Genomic DNA, 23,650 nt, shown 5'->3' on the forward strand with positions numbered 1-23,650 from the left:
AGTCTTCCACTTGTTGTAGGTTAGCGAGATCGGGAGTAATGTGATGAGTAGCCCCCGTGTCGGGAAACCATTGCGGATTAATAGGGGTTGGAGCATGATGTGACAAATATGCTGTAGGGTTGATGGTGTGATTGTACCTCTGGAAACACGTCGGGGCTAGATGATTAAAACCGTTGCAAATTTGACACCTTTGGCGTGAATCGTTGGCCGACTGGCGTGAATCATTGGAAGACCACTGTTGCCCCATAGTGGAGCCGCCTCGATAGGAATTTGATCTGCCCCCACGATTTTCTCCTCTGCTACGACTATTATTGCGACCACGACTATTATTTGAGGTGCGGTCTGACTGGGAAGGGCGCTGGCTGAAGTTAGCAGCAGCATTATTGGACATAAGATCTGAAGACGACGAGGTGGTGATGGACAAAGACGAGAGTGTCTGATCATGAATAAACTCATGGTTTAAAAGAAGGCTATGTAATTTACTGAACGTGATAGGTTCTGGCCGAGCAGATAAAGTTGTGATAATATCTTTAAAATCACTTCGCAGTCCCTTGAATTTGTAGATATTCTGATTAAAAAGTGTGAAAGGACGACCGGCGGCAACTAGCTCATCACATATGAGTTTGGCTTTATGAAGATATTGAGTGATATTCAGATCATCTTGCTTCATATTTTGAAGTTGCATATGAAGATTGAGAATTCTGGTATTGGAAGGCGAGGAAAGAGCAGCCTTCAACGCGTCCCAAACTTCTTTGGCTGTGGAAAGACCAATAACAATTGGAATTATTTCTTCGGAAAGTGACGAGATAAGGAGACTAAGAATAACTTAGTCCTGCTGAATCCATTGAGAATAGGCTGGATTCGGAACAAGACCTTCTTTATCATTGTTTTCTTTGCCCGAGATGTGAGATGGAGGGCACGGGATACTGCCATCAACGCATCCGTAAAGGTTTTGGCCACGAAGGAATGGGGGAATCTGTGTTTGCCAGAATAGGCAGTTAGAAGAATTTAACTTGATTGAGATAAAGTGATGTGCATGATGGAGGGGTGATGGAGAAGACGGGTTGCCAGAATTCATCGTGATTGCTTGAGAATGAGAGGTGGACGACGAGTCTGATATTGGCTGTGATACCATAATCATACAAAGATCAGTATTTGCCAGAACTTGAAGTATATTATTTTTTGCACAGTGTTACATTGATACGTGAAGGAATATATACAAAATAGAGACAACCAAGTCTAGGACTCCTACATACAACGTAAGACTACAAACAGTTAACTAATTGTTGTAGGATTAGGAGTTATATTCGGACTAGGATTCGGACTACTTGACTTGGAAGTTAACTGTCTAATATTCGAGATTCAAATTATATAAACTTTGAATAATATTTTAAAATATATTCTATCATCATATTGACATAAGAAGAATTTCAACATACAATATTTTTTGTAAAATTTTTGAATGTCTAAATTTTAGTTTTAAAGTATTAAGTTAATCTAATCCAATTTAGCTTAAAAAATTAGTCAACATTGACTATCTTGAAGCGAAAAGTTTCAATAAATTAGGAGGAAGAGAGTAATTCTTTAGGTAACATGATAAGCTACAAAAATAACATATCCAGTGAAGTCCCACACAGTGAAATCTGGGAAGAGTAAAATATACGCAAACCTTACCCCTACATTAGACGACATGATAATCTAAAAATAAATATATATGGCAGGAGTGCCCACAAGAGGAATTATTTCAGTGAAGCTACCATTTTGTCGTTTGAATCAGCATTGTGGAATCTGTATGTGCTCTGCTGGATTTGTGTTCGCGGATGTCTCCTCCAAACATCACTCATTATTTGGCTATGGATGGCTGGGGAAGAAAGAAGCTCATTGAGTTTAACCTTAGCTAATTATAATATCAATCAAATATTTTTGTTCGAAAATGGAATAATTACACGCGTTCTTTACAGAAAGAAGGAAGAAGATAAGTTCAGATACACGCGTCCTCCATCTTAAGTATGCAATACATATTTCTCCTCCGTTCACTTTATATGACATGATTTGAATCAGTACGAAATTTAATTAAGAAAAAATAAAGACTTTTGAAATTTGTGATATTTGTGATATTGAATATAGAGAAAACGACCAAAATGGTCCTTAATATATGGTGGTTGGACTATTTTAGTCATTCATATATACCACGTAATCAAAATAGTCCTTAATGTATAGAAAAGGTAATTATTTTAGTCCTTCATATATACCACATAACTGAATAGTCCTTAATGTATGGAAAAAAATGATCATTTTAATCCTAAAACCTTAGAAGTAATCGTGCAAGTAAAAAAATATGTTAATTTTTACCAGCAACTCACGTGAGGGAAGCAAAAACTACCATTTTACTCCCCCCCCCCCCCCCCCCCCAACTATTGTTTGCACGCGCCTGCAACAATGGAGTATACATTTTTCTTGCTTTCCTTATAACTTAGTTTTCGTTCTTGCATCAAGAGGCATAGTTAGGTTATGGTTTCAAAGGCAAAAACATACGTCAATTATTGGTACAAGAGTTTCCATTAAAGGTAGCAAAACTTAACCTTTCTTCTCATCATATATGATTTGCTTATGGCCGAAAGGTTTCACTCCCATTTTTTATGTTTTATACAACTCACGTGAGTGTTGGCTAAACTTAAACAGATTTTTTTAATTGTGCTATTGTCACACCCCAATCCTGATAGGGCATGATGGGCACTCGACCCTTACTTAGAGCCGAGCGAACCCGCTGGATCTCATTATACTCCTAATCACACTGGACTCTTAAGTCATGAAATGAGATGCATAATGGAAGCTTTTCAAAAATACTCTTCTCATCTTTCTCGAATCAAATAAAGTTTGTAATCATATGAGTCTGTAAAGTAATGCATAATGATACATCGGCTTAAATAGCCGCTTACAAGAATGACATACTATATACGTGACTCTGTCTGCAAAGTCTCTAACATAATAATTATACCATGACATGGATACTCTGACTCGGCAGCACTCCGGAAAGAAGTGGAGCTCGCCAATCCAGCTGGAACATCTTCTAGCCATATCGTCTACTCATCTGTATACACCTGCGTGGCATGAAACGCAGCGTCCACAAGAAGGGACGTCAGTACGAATAATGTACTGAGTAAGTAAGGCATGAGTAACAACATAACATAGACATGAAAGTAACAAGGAATAAGAGAGGTAACCTGTACATCTGAATGCCTCGTGGGGCGGATGTCATGTATGCTTAGCTTTTAAAAAAAAAACATTTCAATACATATACATAGTAACATGCCCGACCATTAAGGCGCGGTGTCATATATAATATCATGCCCGGCCATCAAGGCTCGGTGTTATCATTATTAGCTTGTGTCCAGGCCTCCCGCGTCTGGGGCAATTTCATAACATGCCCACTGCAGTGGTGTGCACATCTACGTGCCTGCCCGACCGACTATAGCGCGGCGCGCTGTGAGAAAATACATATATATATATATATATATATATATATAAAGCATGCATAGGAGCCCAATCAAAAGCCACAACTGTATCGGAGTGACGTAAGGTCGGTAGCCTCCGATTATATTATGGAATACTCATCGTCGCTTTGTCTCACCTTGAAGGAACAATTATTTTAAGGTGAGACGGTCGATGAAGAATAGAATTTGGAGAAAACATAGAATAAGATCATAAATTCATAAGGCATCAATTCATATACTTTTGGAATCTTAAAAGAATAGTCATCATCCATGAATAAAATTGAGACATCAAGAAATAGTTCAACATCCTTATATCGTCATTGAAACTCATAAACTTGGAACCTTTAAACATGAAAGCATTCTCATCATAGTCATCATAGAAATATTCTCACCCTTGACTTCATCGTTGTCATTGTAAAACATATCCATCGTTGTTGTCATAAAAGCTTACGGAGTCATAAACCTCTGGTTTAGGTAATACGAACATTTTGGAAAACATTCATGAATTATTAGGAAGGGGTTATGCCTCGGAATCATGAAAATCTAACTTTTTGAAATAAGGAGGCTATGAGCGCATTTATGGAGTTATAATCATAGGAGTCATGCCTTGAAAGAAAGGGACGAGCCTTAACATACCTGGAAGATAATTTCTTGACTTCCAACTTACTTCCTGTCTTGCGATTCACTTAAGATCATTGCTAGCCTCGTAATCTACATATAAAACCATTCATACTATTGTTAGGATCATCGTCGTACGCTCGTCTCGAAACTGTAATTAAAATCCCTTTTAGATTCTGTCGGAATTCGGGCAGCATTTCCCCTGTTTATATGCCTCGCCCAAAATTCCAATTCAATAACCAACAACATCAACAACAATACCAATAGTAGTAATATCATTTCCAACACCAACATATGCCATAAAACAGCCAACACACTGTTTTCTAAATTTCTCAACTAACCAACTTGTGATACGACTATTTAATAACTTTATTTCCGTAAAGAAGCCGAAATTAACACCAACAACATCAATAACAACATCCTCAACATCCTACAAGATAAATATATGTATTTTCATCCGAATTTCTCTTCAACCCTCAATCCATAAATCAACAACATCAACACAACAAACCATAACCTCTATTCTTGAAATTATTCCTTAATTCATATTGATAGAGAAAGAGATTCAACAATTCATACCTTATTTTTATGAAGGTAGCAAAATCTTAATCATTTTCTTGTCCCCAAGATAACTCCAACACCAAACAAAATTATAATCGCGTCTACGCGTTGCCCGGACCTCGATTGATATTCCGTAGCTTGAAATTTTGCTCAAAATCTTCAATTTTATGTGATGTAAGAGCCCCTTTTGTGGGCAGAATTTTCTGGAAATTTTGGACCATTTTTATGATGAAAAATGGGGGTTTTGACCCTTTTTATAATTGGGTTGGGTCGGCATCACTGTAGCTACAGTACTGTAGCAGTGTTGTTTCTGCATCGACAGTTCAGTTTGTAACGTCTATAATTCTCTACTCCGATGTCCTATCGACGAACGGTTTGTTGCATTAAAAACTAAACTCAACGAACTACATTTTAGGCTTTTGAAACACTTTAAAACTCCTAATATACTAGTAGATATGCGCCTCCAAAGTTGACTAAAAATCCTTCCAACATTTCTCAAATTTTCGTCGAATTTATTTTCTTCAATTTGCTCGATCTCGAAATATTCCGAAACTCTCCATACATGATATTTATCACTTATTATACTAATAATGGCCATGTTCTCGTGTTTCAAAATACTCTTTCCCGATTACGACTTACGAGATCGTAATTCACCCTTTTTCTTCGTTGTTACATACTTTCCATGGCTTGTGCCTTTCAAAACATCATGGGACGTCTCCGACGCTCCATTACTACGGTGAGGTACATGTCATACTCATGCTCTGAAAACGCGGGGTATAACATCCCCCCCCCCCCCCCTTTAAAAACATTCGTCCTCGAATGTTGAAGCAGAGTTCGCTCCGAGGTAGATATCAATGTTTTTACTCGTATTTGTTAGTATCTACTTTACTTACTTGCAGTCTTACTTGCTCGTTAAAACTGAACTCATCCAAACTATGCAATCTATTCTTATTCTTTTGTATCCAATATTTACGTCTGTACTCAAGGTCATCCCTTTTTCTTATTACTTGTCTGTCCACTGACTCTCCATGCTTTATCGCTTTCATTGCCTCCTCAGCTTTCGTTGTTTACATCCTTGTATGCCTTTTCATGCCATTCTTACCACATAATTTTATCCAATTTTTGATCCCATCTTCTTTTCATTCAGAAATTCTTGTTCTCTTCGATCTCCACGTATCTTTCTCACATTTCACAGATGTCCCAAGCCTTTATTTCCTTGGAGTTGACTTATTCTTATTCTTACTTCCTTAAAGATAACCTCAAGACTGGTCGAGGCCAGTTCTTAAAGGCTTCAATCTTCCGATCATCAACTTTAATACCTTCATCGGACACAATATGGCCGAGAAAAGCCACTGAAGTTAGCCAAAATTCACATTTGGAAAATTTCGCATACAACTTTTGATCTCGCAATGTTTGCAACACCTTTCGGAGGTGATCAGCATGTTCCCTCTCCGAACGAGAATATACCAAGATATCGTCAATGAATACAATAACAAAAATATCCAAGAAGGGTTGGAATATGGAATTCATTAGTGCCATAAACGGCGCAGGAGCATTTGTCAATCCGAAAGTCATAACTAAGAATTCAAAATGCCCATATCTCGTTCGAAAAGCTGTCTTCGAAATGTCTTCCCCTTTTACTCGTAGCTGATGATACCCTGACCTTAAGTCAATCTTCGAGAAGCATTTAGCACCCTGTAGTTGGTCAAACAAATCATCAATTCTAGGCAGTGGATATTTGTTCTTGATAGTCACCTTATTCAACTGCCGATAGTCAATACACATCCTTAGTGAGCCATCCTTCTTGCGCACGAATAAAACTGGGGCTCCCCATGGAGAAGTACTAGGCCTAATGAAGCCCTTGTCTAATAAATCCTGCAATTGCACCTTCAATTCGCGCAATTCGGCGGGGGACATACGATATGGGGGAATAGAGATGGGTTGAGTGTCCGGATACACATCAATCGCAAATTCAATTTCCCTTTCGGGAGGGAGACCTGGTACTTCATCGGGGAATACGTCCTGAAATTCATTGACAACAGAAACGGATTGTAAAGTTGGCGGTTCAACTTCAGTACTCCTGAATCGAACCAAATGATAAATATACTCTTTAGAAATCATTTTTCGCGCCTTAAGGTAGGAAATAAACCTACCCTTTGGTGCTGGGGTATTGCCTATCCATTTAAGAACTGGTTCACCCGGGAACTGAAATTTCACAGTTTTGGACCAACATTCCACATTGGCATAGCAAGAGGCTAGCCAATCCATTCCCATGATAGCGTCGAAGTCCACCATTTCTAATTCCACTAAATCAGCCACTGTTTCACGACCACATATCATAACCACACATCTACGATAAATTCGTCTTGCAATAACAGGTTCCCCGAGCGGAGTAGAAACTAAGAAAGGCTTGGACAAAGATTCCGGATTTATACCGAACTTATCAGCAATATAAGGTGTGATATAAGATAGCGTGGAACCCGGATCGATCAACGCATAGACGTCATAAGAACAAATGGATAGAATACCTGTCACAACATCTGGAGATGACTCAAGATCCTGCCGTCCTGTCAGTGCATAAATACGATTCTGGTTGCCGCCGGGAGCAGACACCTGACCTCTTCCCCTACCTCTACCTGCAGGGGCTGAAGAAGAACCTTGTCCAGGAGGGCGAACAGAAGATGAAGAACCTGCGATTGAACCTGTTGGCTGAGCCGGGCCTCCTCTACCACGAGACGGATAGTTTCCCATAACATGACCAGGCTGCCCACAAGAGTAACACACCCCCATTCCTTGGCGGCACTGGCCAGAGTGGCCTTTACCGCACTGGTCACAATGGGGGAATGGAGGCCTGGCCTGGCTAGATTCTTCTCTGTAAGAAGGAACTGACGCTCTCGAGTCTCGACTTGGTCCAGAATAAGTGGGTCTATCATGACGCTGCCTCTGGAACCTGGAAGGTGCACTAGTCGCTGAAGGATCAGATCTTCTATAAGAATGGGGCCTATAATCTTCTTGATCAGCACCTGAATAACCTGCGGATCTGGCCCGCTTATGACTGCCCCTTCTCGATTCTTGCTCAGTCCACTGTCGGCGTTCAAGGTCCTCCAAATTTTGGGCATACGCCTGAATGCGAGCAATATCCATACCACTTTGTAATGAAGCCGTCATACAATCCTTAATCAAGTGAGGCCCAAGTCCCGTCACAAAACGATGTACCCTATCTTCCATCTCAGCTACCATCGCCGGGGCGTATCTGGCCAAGGAATTAAACTTCAAACTATATTCCCGAACGCTCATATTATTCTGGCGAAGCAATAGAAATTCATCAGCTCTAGCTCTACGAACTTCAGCTGGCAAATAATGATCCAGAAAGGCTCTGGTAAATTCCGACCATACTGCTGGAGGTGCGTTCGACCCTCTTGATTGCTGCCAAGACTCATACCATACCGCGGCCACATCCCACAGTCTATGAGAAGCTAGCTCCACCGATTCTGTATCAGAAGCATGCATTACCCTCAAAGCGCGGCCCATTCGATCTATAAAATTCTGCGGATCATCCTTCAGGTTTGTCCCCGTGAACACCGGAGGGTCCAAGGTATAAAAATCACGTACACGGGAACTGACAGCCCTTTCTGGAAGGCCATCCTGCCGCTGAGTTTGAGCAGCCACCAATCTAGTCAATAACTGGACTGCGTCTCGCAAGTCTTGTTCTGTAGCAGCGAGGTGAGGAGCTGGAGGTTGAGGATCCGGAAGGTCTGGAACCCTATCTTGCGCTCCGGCACCTGATGAAGTAGGAGTAGTATGCGAGGGAGTAGCACTCTGAGCCTCGCCATGCTCTAACTCAGGTGGCGGTGCTCGGCTCGGGCCTTCCCCAGCAGTGCCCAGTATTTTACTGACTTTCTTCTTCCTCGGAGGCATCGCTGAAAATTAAACACGGAAAGATTAGATGGTTGCATTCTTAACTTGGCTCTATCGCACGATCTAGAACAATGAAGAAAAGTGTTTTCCTACATGTCCTGTAGCCTCCTAGGTATAGATATGGTGCACGACATATCGATAACCAGGACTCTACTGGACACGGCTCATGGACATCCCTAGGACTGAACCGCTCTGATACCAATTCCTTGCTTATCTTAGATCGTGCCATAGAGATCAATCATAGGATATGACGTCCCCGATTCTAACTGAATGCTTTGATCACGGATAAGCAGTTGATTATGTCACTACGAGGAAATTGCTTCGAATTGAAGTCATTCAATTGAAAGGTATGTTTCCTGTTTTATTAATATGGATAGACGTTGATATAAGAACTTGAGTAAGATATTATGGGTATTTTTGATTGCTCTGTGAGGCATTGGATGTGTTTTCTGGGCTGTGGGCAGGAATGAGGTAGTAAGAATTATAGAGGGAACTTTGTCGAAATTTTTGCAAATTGAATTGTTTGCATGCCAATAGAGAAAGAGTAAAATGAAAATGTGATCTTTAGCCGTTCATTGAAGGAACAGTTATGGGACCTATTGGAAACATAAAGAAAGTTGATACCAGGAACTTAAATGCGGTATTACGATTTATAGATTAGATTGGCTAGTGAGTGGTAACAAAGAGATATTGATACGGGAAGGAAGTTAACGAGTACGGGAAGGTTCCATTCAGAAGTATATATAAATATATACGAGATTAAGATGGGTTTGTACTCCTTGTGGAATGATCTACAAAAATTCTAAGTAGATATTGTTAAGTGGCAAGCGGGAAAAGAGCCCCTTTAAGAGCAATGGAAATCTAGGAGGACCTTCAAGATGAAAATATGAGAAATAAACATACATACGAGCAAGCTATGCTATCGTAAAGGGGAATAAGGAATGAACGAAGAAAGAAAGAAAAGGACGTCTAAGAGTGCTTATAAGTTGATGAAAATGTGATGAAAGTATGATTAATGATATATTCCTCGATACATATAGGCTCGGGCGAAGGACAAACTTGGTTGTAAGGTATGTAAGGTGTTCAATTCCCTCTTTTTTGGCACGACTCGAATTAGTACATAAGCACGAACGTTCCAAGGAAATCCCACTTCATTCTTATGCCTTGTGTTTCACTCTTAAGGTCTTGTTGTTTGATTGAATTTTAAGATAATATTTCGCTCGTCGTCATCGATTATTCCTTTGGATTCGATACGAATTCCATAAGCAATTCAGAGATTATGATCTTGTGTTACTCGAAAGGCCAAGAATTAGATCCTTAATTTCTCATTCAAAATCAGCCTCAGAACATCGCTGCGGAAGAAAACAGAGTTCTGCGCAGAAAGCTTCAGGGCATTGCTCCTTCCGTCCGCATCGCGGAAGGAAAGCAGAAGGCCTCAAAACTTCTCACTTTTCATCCGCATCGCGGAAGAAAAGCGGCTTCCATTATGCATCTCATTTCATGACTTAAGAGTCCAGTGTGATTAGGAGTATAACGAGATCCAGCGGGTTCGCTCGGCTCTAAGTAAGGGTCGGGTGCCCATCATGCCCTGTCAGGATTGGGGTGTGACAACTGTTACTTTTAAGGTTTAGGATTAAAATGATCACCTTTTGATACTGTAAGGACTATTTTGGTTACGTGTTATATATGAAGGACTAAAATGAACGCTTTTTCATACATTAGGGACTATTTCGATTATGTGGTAAACATGAAGGACTAAAATAATTACTTTTTTTTATACTTTAAAGATTATTTCGTTTACATCGTATATATAAAGGACTAAAATAATTCAACCCCATACATTAAATATATTATAACATTTGTCTAGCCATAAAACATTTAAAACTTTTTTCCCTAAATATAACAACTTAACCACTTGTTTTTAGTTTTAACGCTTTAAATTATGTTTTGAGACCTTATATTAGTCAATAATGACATTTGAGATTTATTAACATGTTTTGGGTTGGAAATTGAGGGGATTGGGTTAGTTAGATACATTTTGAACTTTAGAAAATTGAATTTTTTTGTTGACGTAGTTGTGCACCGCAATCGCGGTGAAGGATGATGCATAGCTTCTCAATCGCAGAGACTAGGGCGCGATCGCACTGGCTGGTGCCACCTAATACGTACCTAACTTACACAATTTTGGTGCCTGGGTCGCTATCGTACAAGGTGATTTTTCCCTGCATCACGGTCCCACACTCAGTGTCACAACTGCGCTGCATGAGTTTTAGTGTCAGGTATAAATAGTTTGGTTTCTCGAACGAACTAAGTTTACTTTTCATTTTTGGACGGACCGGCTACGAGATTAATGAGAGTTGAACTTAGGGTTATCATTCTACACTTGCTCTTAATAATTATTCATGTATTATTCAAAATTTAGCCATTAAAATATGGATTTAGATGAAATTTGGGGATTTTATTACTAAGCCTAGAATTGACAAAGTAATTATTTTAACTAGTAAATGAACTAGAAATGGAAATCAAATGATATATTTGGACTCCCGGGTCTATGAGTAACACAAGTATGAAATTATTTCGGTACTTGACCATAAAGGTGGTAACCGGTTTGGCCTTACCGGTTTTAACCGGTAACCGGACCGGTTCCGGTTAACCGTTTAATGGTTTACCGGTCCGGTTCCAATATTTTGGAAACCGGAACCGGTTAAACTGGTAAAACCGGAACCGGACCGGTTAAACCGGTTTAACCGGTAAAAAATTAAAAAAAAAAAAACTAAAGTATATAAGTAAGTATATATAGTATATAGTACATATATATAAGTATATATAGTAGTATATAAATATATATAGTATATATATTAAGTATATATAGTATATATAGTAGATATGTATATATAGTATATATATTAAGTTATACATATATATAAGTATATATAGTATATATATTAAGTTATACATATATATAAGTATATATAGTATATAGTACATATATATAGTACATATATATTAAGTATATATACATATATATTAAGTATATATAGTATATATAGAAGATATGTATATTTAGTATATATATATATATTAAGTTATACATATATATAAGTATATGTAAGTTATACATATATATGTATACGAAAAACACTATTCTGTATTGCTGACTTGCTGTTAGGCTGTTAGTCAGTAAATATTTAAACTTTAATTATAAAGTTGTATAACATATGAAAATATAGCTACAATATACAAATAAATACTATAATATATATATATATAATACAAAAAACAAAAAAAAATAGATTTTAACCACTCCAAACCGGACCGGTTCCGGTTTGAGGTTTAAAACCGGTAAACCGGAACCGGCCGGTTCCGGTTCCAACCGGTTGCCACCTTTACTTGACCATGTGGGCTCACGAGGTTAGACTTTTTTGTTAACTTTAAGCTACATCGCATATTAAATTATGAAATTGAATTCAATAGCATATTTGATCACGTTGAGTATTTTTGGCTAGAGTTAAATAGTTTGGATGGATTCGGACGCAGAATGACGACTGTGGAAGGCTAAAACTCATTTGAACCGAGATACAGTCGCGGATCCGTTATTTTTAAATTGTGGGTGTTCAATTATTTTTAATTTGAAAATTTCTATTGAAACTGGATGCTCGATTAATATATTTATATTGATTACTAATTTTTTATTCAAGTTAATAGTGTTTGGCTCCAAAAGTAATGGGTGCTTAAGGACCCATAGTCCTTATCGTAGGTTCGTCATTGCTAAAGTGACTTAAGGTCTTGGTCTAAATAGGAGATTTTTTTCCAAATTAATAAGGCTTTATGTGTATTACAAGTGCAGGTTAAGGGTATCAGATTGCTAAATGGGTGTAGGTGAATACTAATTGTTGTGTATTACTTATCATATCTATGTTGTGTGTATATATGCCTTGTTGATGATTTAGGTCTGTGGATATGCTAGAAAATGCATCGGTACGAGGAGAATCAGCTAGTTCTGGGTTCGAGTGGCATTTCACCCCTAACCACAACTCATCTGCTGATTCTTCAATATCAGTCTGTTCAAACCTCCACTTAGTTTCACCCAAGCTGCATCCTGATCATGGATAGATCACCCAGGTTCGGATCCATAACAATGACAGGTGGGTATGAGCATCCAGTCGACAATCTTTTTGGCTTGATCAAGAAGTCTTATGTCTTCTGAGTCGCATGACGTTTTAACCTAAAAAAACTTCTTGCGCAATTCATGTCTTTCTTTTTTTATGACCAGAAATTCTTTCTTGATTTTGAATTTCATTTTACTTGTCCTGCACTGTACTATTTTATCGTTATTCCTTATTTTATGTTGTGATTTGACTGTGGGACTGTGATATGAAAATTTAGTGTGAGTCCATTTGTGATACAAATATGACGACTATTAAGAGTTCATTTTGACATATATATAAGGACCACTAAGAGTCTAATTGTGATACTGATATGGGATTTGTTTAGTCAATGAGATCATTTATATGATCGTTATGTGCACGTGTGGATTTGAATCCATCGATCCATGATGAGTCACCATCTTGGTATCTCTCTTGCGGTGTGCATACTGATTGTAGTTATGATTATGGGCACTTGGGTGCCAGATAATGATAATGATATTGAGAGTAGTATTCAGATTTGAGCACTTTTTGAGTGCAGAATTCGATAAAGTTTGAATGTTTATTGTATATCATGTCGTATATACCTTGTGATCATTATCTTGATGTTGAGCTGTTGCTACATCTCTTTCATGCTATATTTGTGCAAAGTCTAAATGGTTGAGTTATTTTGTATCATCTTATGCCTCTTTTATATCTATTGCTTTCTTGTCATATTGTACAGCTTAATTAAAAACGATTTATTGTTATTTAACGCTTTACTATCTTGTTGGGCAGTCAATGATACTTACGAAGTATTATCCATACGCACCACCTTTTCCTGCACTCTATGTGCATATCCGAATCTGAATACAAGTGTCATTCGTGATTGAGCTTTGAGAGATATCTTGTGGATCCTGAGGTGATCTACCGGATAGTCTTTGGTGGTCTAAAGCTTATTTGTGTTATATGTACTCCCATTTCAGATAGTGTTGTACAAATTCTATTCTTAGATGTTTATGACTAGTATTACCAAATTTTGAGGTTTTATTGATTTGATTCAGTATTGTAACACAACTTATTATTCGTTTATCCATGTTATCACTCTATTTAGACCTTATTACATTAGTCTGGATTTTCAGGTGTTGAATTGTTTTAGGTTCTTCAAACATGGGGTTTGTGCCTTCACGGCTCGAGTAAATGGGGTTATGAGTAGAGATGTTAAAATGGGTTGGCCTAGCCCATTCTAGTCCTAACATGCCAGAGAGTTAAATGAGCTAGGATGGGTTGGCCTTTTCTTTTTATTTTTTAGGAAAATCTACATGGTGTAGATAACATTAGGCCTTATTTATATCTAGTAGTTATACTTTAAATTAATTACATTTCATAACTAAAAGGTGTATATCAATTACTGTACATAACTAAAACATTTAAACACAGTTAAAATTAAAAATCAACCGCAACATAAGGCTTATATTCATATTTTTCTCCTGATCAACTCATTTTCTCTCTCATTGTCTCTCAATCTCTTCCGATTTACTCTCTCCTCCTCTCTCTAACTTTTGGTTACTCTTCTTCTTAGCTTGGGGCATGAACCGGGTACGTGCAAATATTTTTCCGATGATTCACTGGAAATCTTTTTCTAATGAAGTAGTAAGTAATGTGTTAAATAGATAATAAAGATAACGAAAGTATATGTTGTAAGATAATTATGATTGAGCATGTTTCAAGGTCAGTATGTTAAGGTATTTGCACCATTTCTGTTGGAAGTGGATGAAGGATGTTGACGAGGTGGCTTTTGAGTTTTCACAGTCAGATCCGGTTAGATCTTGGCCGGATCTGACTGGATCTAATTAGTTCTGGTCAGATTTTGCTTTGTCGGAATCTGGTCGGCGGTGAGTTTTCCGGTCAGATTCCGGTGCCGAATTTGGAAAATCATTTTTTTAGTGTATTCATTAAATCTTTGGCATACAATTCAGTGTATTCATTAATTTTTTGGCGTACAATTCAGTGTTTTGTGTATTTTATTTTCTTGTATTCTGTTTTTGAGTGTATTGTTAATTTTATTTTTTGTATAAAAATGAATACATTAATTTTTGAAGTGTATACAAATGAAAAGAGTGAATTTTATTTCTTTGTATTCAATTTTTTGAGTGTATTTGTTAACTTTTTTATTGCAAAATTCTGTGTTTTTTATACAATCGATTAAATATAATGAAGTGAATACCCTGTAAAAGTAACCATAATGAATACAGTTGATTTGAATACATTTAAATTGAATACAAAATTTAGCAAATTTTAATGACTGTATTCATGAATACAGTGACACTTAATAGCGAATACAATATGAAACAAGCGCTTAGCTATATGTTTGCCACGAAAAGTAAATAGCTAAACTGTAGCTATGCGGAAAAGAAAACCCCAAAATAGTAGTCATTTATGAAATTTTCCCTATTTTTTACTGAATGACCTTTAAAATGGGGAAATTTTCACGATTATCCTTATTCGGGGGTTGTCTTTAATTTTTGGCCTTTGCCTAAAATACCACGAGGTTCTGGGTTCGAATTCCCGCTCAGTCAAAAAAAAATCGCAAGACAGAGTTTCGTTGCAAAATTAGGCCTATTCGAGCAAAAGTTAGGCCTCCTAACCTTTGTAGAATTTCAGCAGAGTTAAAAAAAAAAAAAGTTGTCTTAAGGCAAAGGAAAATCTCTGCCTTATTAAAGCAAATGAAACAATTTTTTTTTGACTGATCGGGGGCTCGAACCCAAAACCTCGAGGTATTTTAGATTACTTTTTTAAGCGAAGGACAAAAATTAAAGACCAACAATTTGAGGGACAAAAATTAAAGACCAACAATTTGAGGGACAAAAATTAAAGACCAGAGCTTTTGAAGGTCCATCCATGCAAAAAAAAAAAATGTTTAAACTGACAATCCAAGCCATCCTTAAGCGGGTTTTGGGCTAGTACGGGCCAATCCTTTAATTTTTTTCTTCCAAAATAGCATATGCTCTAAAAGTCTTTTTGTAAAATCTGAATATGAATTTTTCTGTAATCTGAAATAGAATTCTCTACCACACCATACTGCACGAACTCATTACTGAAACGAAATCAACTCGAAAGAAAAGAATTTAAATTACTATCTTCGTTCACTAATCCAAGTCACATCTAAAATTCTACATAATATGAATTTTAAGACTAAAAAGTAAAATTTTAGTTTCTAATTTACTGCTTAGTAGTTAGTATTTTTCATTCAGTTTTGTCTTTTCGTTTAATTTACTTTTGATTTTTAAAAAATTAATTAATTAATTGTTATTTTCCTGGCCTCACGGGCTAGTCTCGACCCAGTCCTTGAGGCTGCGGGCCAACAGAAGCTGGACTGTTAATGAGCCTCACTCCTAAATGGGTAGGTTGGGTTGGCCTCTTTGATCAAGCCCATTCTGACCGAAACAAGTAGATAGAATCATAGAATTGAAAAGGGAAAATCACACAAATACAATTTTTTTAAACAGTAATTAAAAAGATTACAACTACTTTAAAAAAATTACATACATACAACTTATTTAAAATTTTAACTTCTTAATTACAAAAATACAACTTTTTACATTCCTAAAATATTAATAATACTTAATTTTAGGAGTTACTACCATTAATGCATACCCACTTTTTACTTTCTCTTTCTTTCAAAATCATTAGAATGTAATTTTTCAAATAAACATGACAAAATCAACTTCAAATCTCATATTCCATCTACCGTTTTAAAAAGACTTTTTTTCTTTCGTTTCCTCCTTTTTATTCTTCTTTTTTTAATTTCACTTGATGATGATTCAATTTTTTTTTCTGACTAAAAGAAATTATTTGAATATATTAATATTAAGAAAAGTACATCAAAAGATATGGTATAAGAAATGTACATGACAATATACCTTAAAAGTATATGATATATTCAAATTAGTATATTTAACTGAAAAGATGACAACAAAATATTTGTGAATATAGTAGAAATTAGTATATTTATGTTTGTATGTTATATATAGTATATAATATAATAATATTATTTGTGTATATAGTATATAATATTACGATATACATAATATATGAATACATTACTCTATGTGCCAACCAATTGTACTCTACAATAACATATAAAATATACAATATACAATATATAGCAAGAATAATATAATTACTTATGGATTACAACTAAAATAGGATCTTATTTAATAATTGACACCCCATCCCATAAAACTTGGCTTCCTTTTTGCCATCACATATTAATTATTCAATTTTTTTCTCTCTCTTCCATGAAATAGGAAAACTAACTCAATTAAATTTATATTTGTATATATTTAATATAATAAATAATATATGCCTCATATATACGATAATGTATGTGATCAAATATACACTACAAGAGAACGTGGAATTAGCTACGGTGTTTTTTAGTAATCCCTAGCTAATCCGTCGCTAAATAGTAAATAGCTCCTGGTTAATTAGATTTTCTTATAATCCGTCGCTAATCCATAGCTAAATGAGATTAGCATGAGATTTTTGTTGTTAGCTACGAAATTTTGTCCGTCGCTAATTCCTTATTTTCTAGTAGTGATATATATATATATATATAATACTTTTCGTTTACTATATACTAGTTAATATACATAAAAAAACAATATTATATATAATACATAATAGTGAAATATACGTAATATATAAGTAAAACAATATATATATATATATATATATATATATATATATATATACTTGTTCAGGGTACAATATATATCATATAAACAGTAGTATACTATTTTATGGATTAAAATGCTAGCTGAGTATTTTGGGATGTTTAGAAAAGTAATTAGTGTGTTCTGATATGTATTTAATTTGGTTATCACTAATATAGGAAACTCCTTATTATTAGCCTTTCATACATAACAATTTTTTTTTATGGTATAAAATCATACATACCCTAACTATAGAGTATATATTGTAGATTATGTACTTTAGTTAATAGTTGTAGATTATGAAATATTTTACTTATTTACTTGTATTTATGTAAGTTCCTCAATTGAAAATGCCCACTATTTTTACAATAATTTATTAGCTGATGAAAATGTCCACTATTATTAAAAAGCAAGTAGATAGAATCATAGAAGTATTCTCATTAAACCTCAATACGTCATCGCATGGAGTTCAAGTTATTCACACTGGTGGTATAAAAATATTTATACAATCAAATCATATAAAAAATAATTACAGGTGAATTTTCTTCGTAATCATTAATTAATTGATAATATAAATATCAATGTATGTAACTTAAATTCTTTTGCATTTTATCGAGTTTCAAGAGCCCTCTAAAAAGAATAGAAAGATCTTCATATAGGTATCAAAAGCGATATAACAAAACTCCATTCGTGACGTAACATAACAGGTGAATTCGTGACGTAACATAACAGGTGAATTTACCCATGATTTATAACGTAAAAAAGAATAGAAAGATCTTCATATAGGTATCAAAAGAGATATAACAAAACTCCATTCGTGACGTAACATAACAGGTGAATTTACCTGTGATTTATAACGTAACTTTCTAAAAAGAATAGAAAGATCTTCATATAGGTATCAAAAGCGATATAACAAAACTCCATTCGTGACGTAACATAACAGGTGAATTTACCCGTGATTTATAACGTAACTTTAATAAAAACTTTAAAAAGGAGATTTACTTCCATTCGGGTGCTTTGTCTTAAAAAATTGATTTTGTTCACATCGCCAAGCTACAGCTATATAGGAAAGTGATTAAAGTCTCTTATATATTCACAAAATCTACCCGCTATAGGATATTATTTTAATTTGTCTTTGGACTTAAGTAATGAAGAAAAATTGCCTAATAAAAGAGCTTTGAATTTTTAGGTGAACAAAATATTAAAAAAAGAAAAAAAGAATGAAAGACTTTTTTCTTTAATTTAATGTCATACTTTTTGTTTTTGGAAATAGGGGAGGGGATAACAAGGTGGGAGTCGAATCCACACCAACTAGGTAAAAGTTCAGACAGCCAACCAAAACTACTTATAGCCTGTTTGGCCAAGCTTCTAAAATCAACTTATTTCGAAAAGTACTTTCAAAAAAAATATTTTTGGCGAAAAACAGTTTTTGTTTGACCAATTAATTTAAAAAGTACTTTTGAGCAGCAATTAGTGTTTGACCAGACTTTTAAAAAGTGTTTCTAAGTATATTTTTCTCAAAAGTTCTTTTTGGCAAATACTTTTTTTTTTAGCTTTTGAAAAACTGTTTCTGCTACTCTCCAGAAGTATTTATTTTCTTTCAAAAGTTTCGTCAAACACCTCACTTTTTTAAAAATAAGCATTAAGTAATTGTTTTAAAAAATAACCACTTTTGGGAAAAAATAAGTTTGGCCAAACAGGCTATAAGATCCCTAATTTAATGACACATATATGATGCTATATGGGAAAATGTTAATGAATACAAAATCTTTATATAGTTCAAACTTTTAGTTCTAATTTTTTTTTTTTTATAGATATTTATTAGGGATAATTTCTGAGACCTCTCTCGCGTTACAGTTACATCCCTCATTTTGAGTTTTATGTAACAATTCTTTAATTCGTTTTTCATTAATCTAAAAAAGTATAATTGGACTAATTTGCACTATCATTAATGCACGCATGTCTAGTACATTGAAGTATAAAGGTTTAGAAAAAGAAAAACAGAAGACAGTATGAATAGATTCACTAGAGGCAATTAAGACAAACAAAATATTTGACTTAGATGATTTGCAATTTGAGATAGTCAAAGTGACCTGAAATAGAAAAACAATTGGAAAGGAAGATTTAGAGGAAAAATTATGAATATACGTAGTAATTATTACCTAATTAAGAATATATCCTTGGGTATGATCCTGCATTCTTTGTGCTATATATAATGGCTATAAGCGCCTCCACAATTCATAACAAAATATAAGTTTATACAACAAATCATCACAGCACACAACATGGAAAAGGTTTCAAGGAAATTGGTCTTCTTAGTCACTTTCTTGCTTGTAGCAACTGGTTTGTCCTCTCAAACAAGAAATCATATGCATGATCAAAATTTGTTTCTGTTACGATATACTATAATTTAGAATAATGCCTTTTTCATGGTGTTTTTTTAAGCGTTAGATGAAGTCATGTTTGTCTCGAGATGTGCTATTATAGGATAACTAATACTTCCTCCATCTTAATTTATGTCAAGACTATTTGGGAAGTCAAATAGTTGTTTTCTTCTACTCCAATATCCTTAAGAAAATTTTAAAAATAATTTGAATCTTTAGTATGCTGACTTGTAATACTCTTCGTGTTATTTTCAAATATATAAATTTTGAAGAATCTATACCCGAATTCGTTGTCAAAATTAAATGTTTTGACCCTCATACTCCGATTTGATGAATTCCTTATTCGTATCTAAATAAAACTTTCTTATGTGCTAAAATAAAACTGGAGGAAATTAGTTAAAAGGGGGTCTTTACAAAAATAAATAGAGGTATATGACCCTCATCTGACCCTCTGTATACATGGGTAATTTTGAAATAACACAGAGACGATCTTTTGTATTTTGTTACATTATTTTTCTTTCGGCCTGGTGTATTTAAAAAGTATAGTGATTAATTAATTTGATATTTTGTGTAATAATTTGCAGGATTTCCTTTGATGGGTGGAATTGCAGAAGCAAAAGGTGCAGCAGGACCGCCATCATGTACTGTTTTTAATTATAGAGAAGATTGCCAACCATATTGCTCATTTTTTCATTCTGGCACTGGACTTTGTGTTGATAACGTGTGCAAATGCATTCAAGGGAAGAGAATAAAGACTCACAATTGAAGAGTCACAAAGAACTATGCCAAAAAAAGGAGAAGAAAAGCAATACAATACAAGTGGCTTTAAATTTGTATTGCACATTGGAATGTAATAGATTTTGGCACTTCTTTCATTTCTAGAAAAAATAAATATAAATTATACTCCTCCGTCTCCAATTATCTGGCGCTTAGAAATATTAATTATGAGGTGTATTTGACTACTTTTACATTTATTTATGTCTAAATTATAATCTCTCTATCTTTAATATTTACTCCTTTTATGTGTCATCTCCATTAATGACAAAATTTTACTAAGGGTAAAATGGGGAAGGATAATCAATTATGCTTTGAATTTCTAAAGCGACAAATAATTTGAGACAATGATCTTTAGTAACCACGACATACACACAGAGATCAAGGATCATTAGCACTTTTGCCCCTCTTTTGTGTGGTCTTTGATTTTTGTCCGTTAAAGCAAATAATATTTTTGGGGACATAAATTTATATTTTTCCTTTATAATATCTCACAAGTTGTGTCCTGCAAACTTATGCCCTGCTACACAAGTTGGATTGCCAGGGAAAAAAGTGCAATTGTTTCGGAGATCAATCCTCATACAAAGAACGCTCAAACAATAATAAAACCTGCATATGTTGTCCTCCTTTTCTTTAAAAGGATAAATTTAAATTTATAATTTTTGTAAAAAAGAAAGAATATTGTAAAAAATGAATAAAAGGTATTTTAGTAACTAGGAAATTTGCTCGTACTTCGCGCGGCCATAGATGATCCCATTAAACTTGCGATTGATTTTTTTCTAATATTTGAATATTGATATTAAAATAATAAAAAGAAACTTTTTGTAAAAAAAGTAAAAATGTTGTGAATATTTTTCCTTGATATATTTTTGTGTACATAAATAGTACGAATTCTTCAACTTTGTGGCATACTGTACACCTGAATGCCTTCAGCAAATTTATGAAATTAAATTTTCAAAATGCTCAAAACAAAACAAAAACAAATAATAATATAAGGCATATATAAAACTTCTAAAACAAATTTATAAGGGAAAATGCTTGTGAAAAGAAAAACATGTTTGGATGAAGAATTGCGGTTGTAGTTATATCTTGTCCACAAATTAAAATATTTTTAATTATCAATCAAGGTCACTTGTATTGAACATAACAAATTTCTTAAGGCCATTCTGAAGATAGTGTCAAGTCTTCTTTTCAAAGGTTTTTTTTTTTTGGTTTGTTTTCTCATTCGGTCTCTGGTATTCGCATTCGAGTCCGACTATATCAGAATTTGCGTCGTGTTGGGCCTCATTTGGTGGGGAGCGCTTCATACTAAGGATATTTTTCATACTCAGGGCTCAAACCTAAGACCTCTTATTAATAGAGGAGTAGCCCTACCTGCGGCACCACATCATTTGATGGTTTATTTTCAAATTATGTTCAATGTTCATTGTGTTTTATGAAGCATTTCTTGAATTTTCATCTAACTCTAGCGTCAATATCCCTCGTCTAGTTTTAAATGTGAAAAAGCATTTCCTATTAGTACTAAAACAGGTAACTGGATTTAGTGGATGTGATACCGTAAACGCATTGCATAAATTTTCGAATAAAAACTCTTTGTCTAACAAAATGTCAAATGCACCTGATCAATGCGGTACAATTAAATTATAAAATGATAATCAAGAAATTAAATATGCCTATAAACTTTTCTATTTCACTTTTGAATTTGTAATCAACTTCTCTTTATTAAAAAGATTTTATCAAACAAAATATGTAAAAGAGCCCACAAGTTTTCTAAATAAAAAAAAATGTAAGGTTAAAGTAACATAAAGCTTATTCAAGAAGAAGCCCACTATATATGTTGCAAGACCTATTCTACAGTTAATTTTTGGCCTTACAAAGAAATGTGCAGCAATAATTATTATTTTAGACATTAGCTAGGAACCACATGCAACAAATTATTTAATAAAATATTTGAAGAAAAAACTAAAAATAAGAGAAATAATACTGTGAGAAAATGTTAAAGGTGAATTTTTTGATTAGAATAATCTGGTCAAATCAACAATTTTGAAAAAGCTTTATTATTGACCGCATTATTATCATCTTAAAGATCACCTTTAAGAACTTAAACCATGTCGAAAAGCACCAACAAGAGAGAAAAAAGAACCCAAAACACAAAAGAAAAAATTAGATAAGCTATGTGATTAAATGATAGCACATATCTTTAAATTTATAATTGAATTCTAGATTACATGGATAAGCATAATCACATCTTATTCGCCTGTTTTCATAGACACGATTATTATTCAAGACAAAAATGCTAAAACCAAATAAATAATAATATAATAACTACCTTACAACTTTGATTTTTTAGATGTTACTTAAGATTGGGGCAACGACAGCTGTCATCATTTTTCCTTACAATTTTCTTATACAAAATAATCTAGCAAAAAATAATACTAAATAAGTTAAAACTAATTTTATCCCAACTTCACACATCAAAAATGAAAATTTTGTGTCATCACGGAATAATAAGATCGAAATCAAGCTTAAAATAATGACAAAAAAAAAAAAATGGATTGTGTACAATAACCAAATATCACTTCCATAGAAATTTATTTCGTCTTAGAAAGTTATTTTTTTTTTCATTAGATTTTAAGATTAATGAACAAATAAATTCAAACGGAGCCTAAACAAAGCAAAGCTACTAAAAATGATAGAATAATACCTTACAAGAGCTTCTTACCTATTTTCTTATTCTCCTCTGTTTAGTAGAGGAACCACCATTATTATGGAAGAAAGGAGGAGTATAGAGAAAAAATAAATAGAAGGGTAGTTTAGTCATTGCACTTATTAGTTGTTAGTTAAAGTCTTAACTATAAATAGGAAGGTACTTAATCATTCTAAAGTTAGGCATTGCACATTTCTCTCTCTAATGTGACCGTTACTAACAACTACTCTCTCTCTACTGTTCATCATCTTCTTCTTCTACTTTTCTTATATTTCTTGTTCATGATTCAATAATCAACATGGTATCAGAGCGAGTTGACCCGGTTAATTAGGGTTAATCAGTATCAATTTCA

The sequence above is a fragment of the Lycium barbarum genome, chromosome 10, assembly GCF_019175385.1.
Source record: "Lycium barbarum isolate Lr01 chromosome 10, ASM1917538v2, whole genome shotgun sequence".
Classification (NCBI taxonomy): Eukaryota; Viridiplantae; Streptophyta; class Magnoliopsida; order Solanales; family Solanaceae; genus Lycium; species Lycium barbarum.